This window comes from Pteropus medius, unplaced genomic scaffold, assembly GCF_902729225.1.
Source record: "Pteropus medius unplaced genomic scaffold, Ma_sr-lr_union100, whole genome shotgun sequence".
NCBI lineage: Eukaryota > Metazoa > Chordata > Mammalia > Chiroptera > Pteropodidae > Pteropus > Pteropus medius.
This window is the reverse complement of record NW_024347788.1, coordinates 3,660,094-3,670,810: the sequence shown is the minus strand read 5'-3', so window position 1 is coordinate 3,670,810 and position 10,717 is coordinate 3,660,094.

The following is a 10,717-nucleotide window of genomic DNA, read 5'->3' as shown; positions in this document are numbered from 1 at the left end:
AAGATACCTGTGTCTCTAATTACTCCTCATACACATCTTTGCAGGTGAGAACCTCTGATATAATATCCGTGAAAACATCTGGGGATAGAAAGAGAATTGAAATAGGGTATGCTGGCCTTGATTGATTTATGTTTTCCATTCTTTTATGGAATAAACTATTTTAAAGGTAATTTTGTTTCTATCTAGAGAAACTGATATTGATTTTTTTCACCCATTTTATGATAACGTCATAAATATTATCATGGAAAAATGATTTTTAAATATTCATAAAGATTGGATATTATTTTTTAATATGAGGCTTGGGGGTTTGCAAACCTTAGTGTCTGCAGACTAAGTGGCTATACTTAAGGAATATAATAGTATATTATTTCTAGAAAACATATGTTCTCACATCAGATATGTTTAATCATTACTGAGTCAGTTAAATCAAAAGACAATAACCTGGAAAATCAACTAATAGTTCATGTTGGTCTATCTGAGAGCTCCTCAAAATCCTTTGCTTTTTAGTGACAATATTTCATTTGTTAGGTGAATACTTATGGAATGTCCATTGCACACAAGTTCCTAACAAGACACAGTAAGAGACATAAAATGGTGCAAAAACCTGCCCTTCTTAGGCTTGTGACGTAGAAGGGGACTTAAGGCTAAAATCATGTTAGAAAATAGCCAATGCCATCACAGGACAAAGTAAAGACTTGTAGACTTCAGAGGAGATGATAACTTCTCATTTTCAGCTCTCTTTATGGGTGTTTGTAACAAAATTGAACTTTCATTTTGAGTTTAAAATGAGTAAATTTCAAAAGACGGTGACAGAAAGAAGGGAAAGTCCAAGTAAAAAAGATAACAAAATGAAAAGTATGGCCATGAAGGAATAAATGATTTAATCCAGCTATTGTAGACAGTGTGGAGAACACCACAGTGGAAGGAGAGCTTGAGCACGTGAGTGGGAAAACGTTATGAAAACTCCTCAAATATTGAAGAAACGTTTTTCTTTGAAACCATTAAATACATATTGTTTTGTTTTGCTTTGACCAGTGGAGGTCTGTGTTTGGGGTAAAAGAAAATAGCATGAAGAAAACAGTAAGAACTATCCACCCCCACAGCTCCCTCATGACTATATTTAGATGAACGCTAATGAAGCAAAAGATAAAAAAACTATCATCACCCAAAGAGATCTCCACCAGAGTCTATGTTTAAATCTCTAATAGTTCCAAAAATCCAAATAAATGAAGGCTGGTTTTGAAGAGGATGTTTAAAAGATAAAAGAGTTTATATGGATTTAGGAGGTAAATTAGGATGTACTGCAGTAGTCTAAGTAGAAGATAATATAGGAATTAGAATAGCACTGTAGACAAGAATATTAGGAATAAAAGGGGTGTAGTATATGGAAAAATAAAAGAACGAGCAGACCAATTTAATTGGTCTAATTTAATATAGAAGATAAGCAAGAAGGAGGTATGCCAGTTGACTCAGAGTTTATGAATTAATAGTCGATTCATGACGATATAGCTAGTAACTAATAATCACAAATGTTGCCATGTTAAATACTCATGATATTTTGGCTTATCACATAAATGTGAGTTCACTGTGATTTGGGGCACAAAAATAAATATCATAACATATCCCCAATTTCTGTCATGAAACAAAATTTTAGCTGATATCTAAGTCCCTGAGAATTTTGAACAATCTTCTCTGTGTTCTTTTTTCAGCCTCTGTGCTGAGTTCTCTTTTGGTCACTGTGACCTTATTTACCGTACTGTGAAAGCAGCCCTCTCGGAAGAGAGGCACGGAACAAATTGTAACTTCTCCACTTTGGAAGTTCTCACATTTGTACAAAAGCTCTGGTTTCCCAAGAGACCACAATGTTTGCTATAAGTACACGATGATGCACCCTAAAAACCTGCTTTCTTACCATTTCTAAGGAGAATCTTTTCTTCACATTCTCAGAAACCCCTATTTTTTCCAACATTAAAGGCATGTGGGTGTAAATAGTTGCTAAAATAGGTATAGGGAAATTTCTGGCAAAAAATAAACCAGCACTTTTTCAACAGGTTTTGAAAGTAATATTATATTGTTGTAAAAACATATTTTGTTGACATTAATGTAATGTAGTATACAATGGAACCCTGTAGTAAAGTGTAAGTTCTGTATAAGCATTAATATTATATGGGCACTGAAAAATAATTTAAGATTATAAAGTCAGAAATAATACATGCATTTGTATACTAGTAAATACTAGGCTACAAAACCCTGTATAAGCTAATACTGTAATATATTTGAATAATGATGGTAACTAGAAAGCAAGACATAATATACAATAAATTTGAATGAATTTCTACACAGCACATGTAGACAAGGTAAATATGAGTAAACATTCATACAAAGCAAGCAGCAAAATATAATAAATTTTAATGAATTTCTACATAGTTAGCCTCAGTACATGTAGACAAGCAAATATTTCAATAAAAAGAGTTTCCAGTGCATAAAAAATAATGTATTTGAAGGAATTCTAATGGCATGCCCATGCATTCAGTGAAAGGAAATATTATTAAATATTAGTATACAACAAACAGTAGGAAGTATCTAAATTAAGGTTTATTAGTAACAAGTCTTAAGGAATCTTATAGCTTTACAATAATCAGCAATAAGATTCTTTCAAAACTGTCTCCAAGATTTTAATCTTCATTTTTTAAATCTAAGAAATCATTTCAGCAGAACCAAGTCATCATATCGTTAAGGTCTGAAACCACAGTCGTACACTAGCCGTTTTACTGAAAGAATTTTATAGCAGAAGAGGATTCTGGCCTACACTTCCAGAGTCTTAGAGACTATCTACAGACTTTTTCCAGAACAATCCCTGTCCCTCCATCTCCTTCACTCAGCATCCATGACTGTGGCACTGGGGAGTGGGAGCATGTGATTAACCCAACTCAGCATAGAGGTTTGTATCTGTAATAAATAGCCATTTGATGTAGTACACATTTTGTCTCTTTTCACCTGGATGGGAGAGGATTCTATTTGCTGTGATTGGAAATTAAATGCTTACACTGACATTCATTATTTCATTTTTAGATGCTCATTTTAAAACTCTTCAAATGCATCAATGAAGTATGTAACGGCCTCAATGCATGTAAAGGGAATTATATCTTCCTGTATTCTTCATGTGTAGTAGCAAACTCAGTATGCCTTTAAGCTTGTGTCTCTGTAACATTTATATTTTAATGGGATAGAGCATTTAAAACTGCACATAGGACTACATCCGCGTGTGATTCCTGTTGTTGGAGACACAGAGAATGGTGCTAAGGGAATCCACAAGACATCAGAGGGATAGTCATTGCACCAATTGGGTGAGTTTATTCCAACAATCTGGAGGAGTTCTTGATCTTGTCCATCTTCACTTTTATATAATTGCCTAGGAAGATCCTTGAGCAGCAGTTACTTCATCACTCACGTTATCTTTCAATTTGCACAAGCATGTATTTATTTATTTTTTCCCTTTTCATACTTCTGTTTGCTGTACAATGAACATCTCTTATTGGTTTCTGCATCTTCCTTGCTCAGATTGTCGTGGTAAAAAGACTTCCTAAACCACCTCTGTATCTACAACTTCCACCAAATAAACTGGATGCCTTCTTTATTCACTGTGATCATTAGCAGTGACATTGAGTAAACACTTTCTACATAAATATAATAAGCTTTTCTATTTTAAAACTGTCCCCATGCTGAGCATTCTACCTGATAATTCTTGTTGTAGGCAGTGCCCCTGTCACCAGTAGTAGCCTGTCACCTACAGGCATAGAGGTTTAGTGCTGCCAAATTCTTGACTCCGGCAGAGGCTTAAACTGTGGGTACATCCATGTGAAGTAGCTGAGTAAATATTTATGCTGAGAAAATTTTAACCGTCCTGCTCTCCAACATCAATCACAGAAAACAGAGTCACGTATAGTTATTCTTCTCATGAGATGGCTCACTCTTTCACTAAGAGTACCCAAAAGGAGTAAAAGGATTTTAGAATTTTCATATTGTTATTAATTTCTAAATGTGTTTTATATGGTGAGAATATTAAAATATTTGCTGTTTATTTAGTGCAAATCTTATTTATTGATTAAATTGATTTTTCTTGCCATGCCAGATAACAGATGAATAATAGAATATATATAATACTGAGAACAAATAATACAATCTTACATATGATTCTTCTTAACTAACTCCTGAGCAGAATTGAGCAGACTGTGACTGTCCATTCATAGTTGGTAAGGGTGGGGTAAGCAGAGACAGCCAAGTTATTCTGACAGAATGGTTTTTTTCTAATACATAGAGTAATATTCAACAAGTTTTGAATGAGACTGCTGTACACAGCACACTGGATTAAATATTGTAGGGATATTGGGGGAAATGATGCTCATATTGTAGTCATTATAATTAAGCTAGGATTATAAAGATTAAACATCTGTGAGTAGATAAGTAAGGATGAGATGAATAATAGGCTGATTAGACAACATTTTTAGAAAAGCAAGTTTTGAATTAATTTCTATTGGAAAGGTTGAAAAGGAATTATCAGAGACGTAGAATAATATTTTTTATTTAGAACAATAGCATGTGGAAGGGCATTCTAGGACATACTAAGTTATAGAAGACAGATTTATGTGGAAGCATATTTTCCAGTAGGTATGCTTTGATAAAATATTCACTAAAGATGATATTTTTTTCTAAATTTAGCTCTCTTCTTTTGTAGCAAAACCTCTGTTAATATGCTTTATTCTATTCTTACCAAACTGCATTAATAATTTATTGATCACTTCAAAAGAAATGAAAATACCACCTTCTGTACAAGGAATAAGACTGAATTTTACCCAATAAATAACTTAATGCTAGCTGAGAGAGCCAATTAATCATATGGGTGCATTTAAATGTGAAGAAAGCCACTTGTGAAAAGGTTGCAGGAGAAATCTATATCCAACATTTGCATAGGAAGAAATATATATAAACAATGAGGATTTCAAAATTGTTAAAGACTTTGCTTACCTTGGTGCTGTCATCAATTCAAATGGAGATGCAGCCAAGAAATCAAGAGAAGGCTGAGAATCAGAGGGTCAGCAATGGAAGATTTAGGAAATATCTTTGGGTCAAAGATGTGTCACGAGAGCCCAAGGCTAAGATGATCCACACCCTATCTTCCCAAGTACTATGTAAAGATGCAAGTGTTGGAAAGTGAAGAAGGCTGATAGGAAAAAAAAAATGGATCACCTGAAATGTGGTGTCGGAGGAGAGCTCTGCAGATACCCTGGACCACTAGAAAGACAATCAAGTGGGCCTTAGGGCAATTAAGCCTGAAACATCGCCAGAAGCAAAAATGACAAAACTCAAGCTGTCCCACTTTGAGCACATCATGAGAAGGCAGGATTCTTTGGAAAAGATAGTAGTGCTTGGAAAAAAATAGTAGGCAGCAGGAAAAGTGGAAGACCAAATATAAGATGGAGTGACTCCATAAAAAAAAGCCATAGTTGTAAGTCTACAGTTGCCAAGCTGGGGTGTTGAGGACCGTTGAGGATTGTGGATGTCACTCATTCACAGGGTCTCCCTGTGTGGGAACTGACTCAATACCCTGTAACACACAAAAGATAATCATCTATATAGTTTTCAATCATCTTAGATCTGTTATATGGGATTGTTAGTGAAATAAATTTAATCAATAGATAGTATTTGAAATAAACAGCAAATAGTTAAATACTTTTGTCATATAAAACACAGTTTACAATTAATGATACTATACATACTCTGACATTAGAGGGTAAATATTACACTCCAAAACTTCAAAAAGAAAAAAAAAAATAGGCTAATGATAATATGAGACATTTTCAATTTCAAGAGTACATAAATCCAAGTTACATTCTTTACATTTTCAGTTCAACAATTTATTTAAGGCCTTTTTTGTTGTTATTTATCCAACATTTTAATCGACTTCTGCAGGAGAATCAATCCAGGTATTTTGTCTGAAATACAACAGGAAATAGAAGTGCATTCGTCCCATTAATAGAATGTAGAAATAATTAGTATTGCCTTGAAACTTAATGGAAGGTAGTAGTTCTAGCTTATTAATTAATGTTTTGAATTTAGGCAATATTTTAATAATATTTTCAAAATATATTTTATTTAATAAACCAAATATGTCTTTACTGTTTTGATTTTTTAATTGACTATTTTAAACCTAAAATTCTTCTTAAGGAAATATTATGTTGTTCACTTCGAGTAACAAGTAGCTTTAATTTTCAAATGGATAAACACAAAGTGTGTCTAAATTATTCCAATCAATATCAATTGTTATCACTTCATTATGAATGTTTATATTTAAATTAATTGAAAGATAAGACATAAAAATGTTTGTCAAGCTGGAACTGAAAAGGGTAGGATTTGTTTTAACTTCCTTGGCCAAGTTTCTAGTCTTCATCCAAATGGAATTAATTAAAATTTGGGAAAATAATGCTCTAATCAAATTAATTAGTTTATTCTTTTTGTTCCTTAGATTCCTCATATAAGTGAAATCATATGGCATTTATCTTTCTCTGTCTGATTTATTTCACTCAGCATAATAACCTCGAGAACTAATCGAAAACAGATTCACAAATATAGAGGACAGTCTGATGATGACCAGAAGGGAGTCGGGGAACTGGAATAAAGGGGTGAAGGGTTAAAGAAGTACAAATTAATAGTTGATAGATGGTCATGGGGATGGGAACATAACATAAGAACATAGTCAGTGGTAATGTAATGGCTGGGTGTAGAGCCAGAGAGAAAGAATAATCAGGGGGATCATTTCATAAACTATACAAATGTCTAACCAATGTACCGTATACTTGAAACCAATAATTAAATTACATTACATTAATCAAACCACATTTTAAAATATTTCAAAATAAAAATAAAATGTTATATATATGTTAAGACCTCAAAACAATCTTAAGCAATTTTGTAATGCTAGCAAACATTTCATAGGGAAACACAAATATCAATATGTTTTTGATATTCATTTCGGATATATTCAGTTAACTAGTCATTTGTTATACAGCATGCATATAAATATCACAGGGAATCAAAGATGGGTCCTTTTGCATTACTATTATGTCACTAAAACTTAGAATAGAATTTCATTTTTCGTTATAGTCTATTCAGAATTTATTTAAGGAGTGGGCGATGAAAGAAAAATATGTATGGGAATCATTCAACCCTGTATTATATCTCCATGTTTTTCAGATGGGAGACCATGTTGATACAGTGAATAAGTGTTGATACAATAACGCTGTGCATTATTGCATCTTGCTTGTGGTGTCTGTCTTTTATTAGAGCTGTGCTCTAGAACATCAAAAACATACCAGAAGCAAGATGCACTTAACAAAGGGCGTTAAAGTGTTGTGTGAACACTAATTCCCTACTTCTTTCTGTTTTAAGGAGGAACTCCACCCAGATTAATTCCCCTGGCTACATCCTTCTCACCCACCCTTCCTCTTTCCTACTGCAATTCTGCATAAATCTCTTATGCTGTTGATTTGTAAGAGCAGAGTAAAGCTCATGGTTGTCTCACAATGTCTGCGATTATGTTCAAAGACTAATTCTTATGTTCAATATACAGGAGTAAAGCTCGTGGTCGTCTCACAATGTCTGCGATTATGTTCAAAGACTAATTCTTATGTTCAATATACAGGAAGCCTACATACGTAGCCATGTCTTCCAACCTATATTTATCAATAATCACATTCATATTTTTTTTTATATCTGCTACCCTTATCTTCCATTTGTCTCTTGATTGATTCTGAATTTGGATAGAAAATATGATTGATATTTCTTTGTTTCTTTTCCACCCCATATGACATTAATATATAGAATTTTAATACTTAATGAGACATCTGAAATATACTGAACCTCTTACTGAAACAACAGCAATTTAATTAGAAGAGACACAAGTAAGATGGCATAATTCTCCAACATCTAATTTATGTATTATAGTTATATGAAAATAGAGAGTTGTATATAATAACTTTCTCTTTTAATTTCCAGTTTAGTTCTATATTTATGGCATTCCATTTTTACTTAAATTATAGGGGAGAAAGTCTTACTTAGAGAAATGCCTAATCTCATGGAAAATGCAAAAAGCTTATTTATATATTTATAAAAAGAAAGTAGCCTGTTAGAAAATAAGTATTGTAAGTGAAGGATATAATAGCTGACCAGAGATAAGACATTTAATAATGATTTCATTTTACTTCATCTAACTAACTGATATAATTATGGGATTATTGTTTCTAGTAATACAAATTTTGCAGAAATCTAAATAAATTATTTTTCTATATATTCTCTGTTGCAAAGCCTATATATGCCTGCATATACTACAATTAAAAAATTTTATTGAGGAAGAGCAGGATCTATTGTCTACCAATAGGAAAACCTTGAGAGAAATGTCTGCCATAGCCAGGATTCCCAGGTCCAGGAATCAAGGGTTATAAAGAAGAGTGGTACCACTCAATATTACCCTCAGTGATCCACTAGCAACAGTTTTGCTTCCTGTTCTCATAACCTAATGCTCTGCTGGTCTACGTATCTTAGTACCAGTAGGAGTTATGCTTCCACTGGGAGACACAACGATGATTCCATTGAAGTAGAAGTTAAAACTGCCACTTGGTCCATTTGGGCTCCTTGTACCTCTGAATCAATAGGCAAAGAAGAGAGTTATTTTACCAGCTAGAATGATTAAGCCTGACTACCACAGGAAAATAGGACTATTACTGAACAATGGAGGTAAGAAAGAGTATGTCTGAAATATGAGAGACCCCTTTAGGTGCCTGTCTTAGCTCAGGCAGCTGTTATTATACCAGAGACTGGGTAGCTTAAACAACAGATACTCACTTCTCATAGTTCTGAAGTCTAGAAAGTCCAAGATCAAGATTTGGTTTCCTGTGAGAACTCTCTTCCTGGCTTGCAGATAATCCCACCTTCTTGCTATGTCTTCACATGAGGAAGAGAGAGAGAGCTCTGGTCTCTCCTTCTTATAAGGATATTAACCCTATCATAGGGGACCCTACCCTCGTGACTTCACCTGAACTTAATTATCTCCCAAAGACTTACCTTCAAATTCATCACACTGAGAGTTAGGGCTTCAATTCATATGAATTTGGAGTGGAGGGGCACACAAATGTTACTGTTGGGGGCGATCTAAATCCGTCGCTGCCCCAGTGGCACTGAGGGGACCTCGGTTCTTTCTGCTGATGCAGTAAAGAATTACTGATCAGTGAAATTTAGGAAAAGTAGGATTTATTAAAATACATTTCAAGAGAGAAATGGTCTAGCCAGAGGTGGCTACAGCCCCGCAAGCTTCTGGGAGTATACCTTATATTGCGTCCATGAAGGGTGGTTACAGGGGTGGTACAAGATCATTGTGAAGTCATTTTGATTGACATCTTGCTGTTATATAACCCCTTGTTACTCAGAATTTAGTCTGTTATAATTAGATTCATGAACTTCTGGGCATATATATGATATTATAATGTTGGTATAATGAGACTAAGGTCAAGCAAGGATAGTGTACTAACTGCACAGGCATTTGTGGCTGGCCTAAACCAGTGGCTACTTTACAGTTTTTTTACCTCCTTGCATTTTAGGATGTAAAGATATTTTTAACTGCAAGATGGGTGTTTCTGGGAGGTCTTAAGGGAGGCCCTTGGGTTGGGCCTACATCCCCCCGTCACTCATGTCCACCTAACTGCCTAACACGAATATTCTGTCATGTCTTAGTACTACTGTGTATTGTGATTAATGTCGATGGAAAACTATAAGAAACTAATTTAAGCAGGCGAACTAATGTCACAGAGTATTCATGAATGAAGTTTTGTTACCCCACCAGGTAAAGAACAATGACCAGGTAAGGTGCTAACTGTGGACAAAGGGAATACAGATGGAAAGGAGAAGAAAGGGGTTATAAATAATAGCTACAACCATGTGATTAGTTGTGGAAAGGAAGGCTGTAATTATTATGAGTATTTCTTTCTTATTTTATTATGAATATGTCTTTGTGTATGCATGTGTATGTGTGTGAACATGTGTATATTGCAAATATCTCTGTTTTCTTCCCTCTGTTATCACTTTATCATATAAATAACATGTGTTAAAAATCATTGAATTTAAGTTATAGGACATCAAGGAAAAAAGTGAACATCATCCAAGGACTTTGTACCCTCTTCTGGGGACAGGGGTAGTGCATTTTCAGTGTAAGCAGGACAGTTGTATCATTTTAAGAAGAAACATGACCATTTCATTATCTTTATTTGGATATTAATCATGGTGTAAGAAGGTACATATTTGTGGCACATTAACAAATGGTGGACTGTAATGATTAAGTTTATGTGTCAACTTGGCTAAGCTATGGTACTCATTTGCTTGGTCAATACAAGTCTAGATGTTGCTGTGAAAGTATGTTTTTAGATGTGGTTAACATTTAAATATGCAAGCTTTTAGTAATGTGGATTATCCTCCATAATATTGGTGGGCCTCATCTAATCAGTTGAAGATCTTAAAAGAAAAGTCTGAGGTTTCTGAACAAGAGATTCTGTGTATAGACTATTTAGAACTGAGATTTCAGCCATCAGCTCTTACTGGAATTTCCAGACTGCTACCCTGCTCTGAAAATTTTGGACTGGCCAGCCCCCAAAATCACTTTAACTAATTCCTT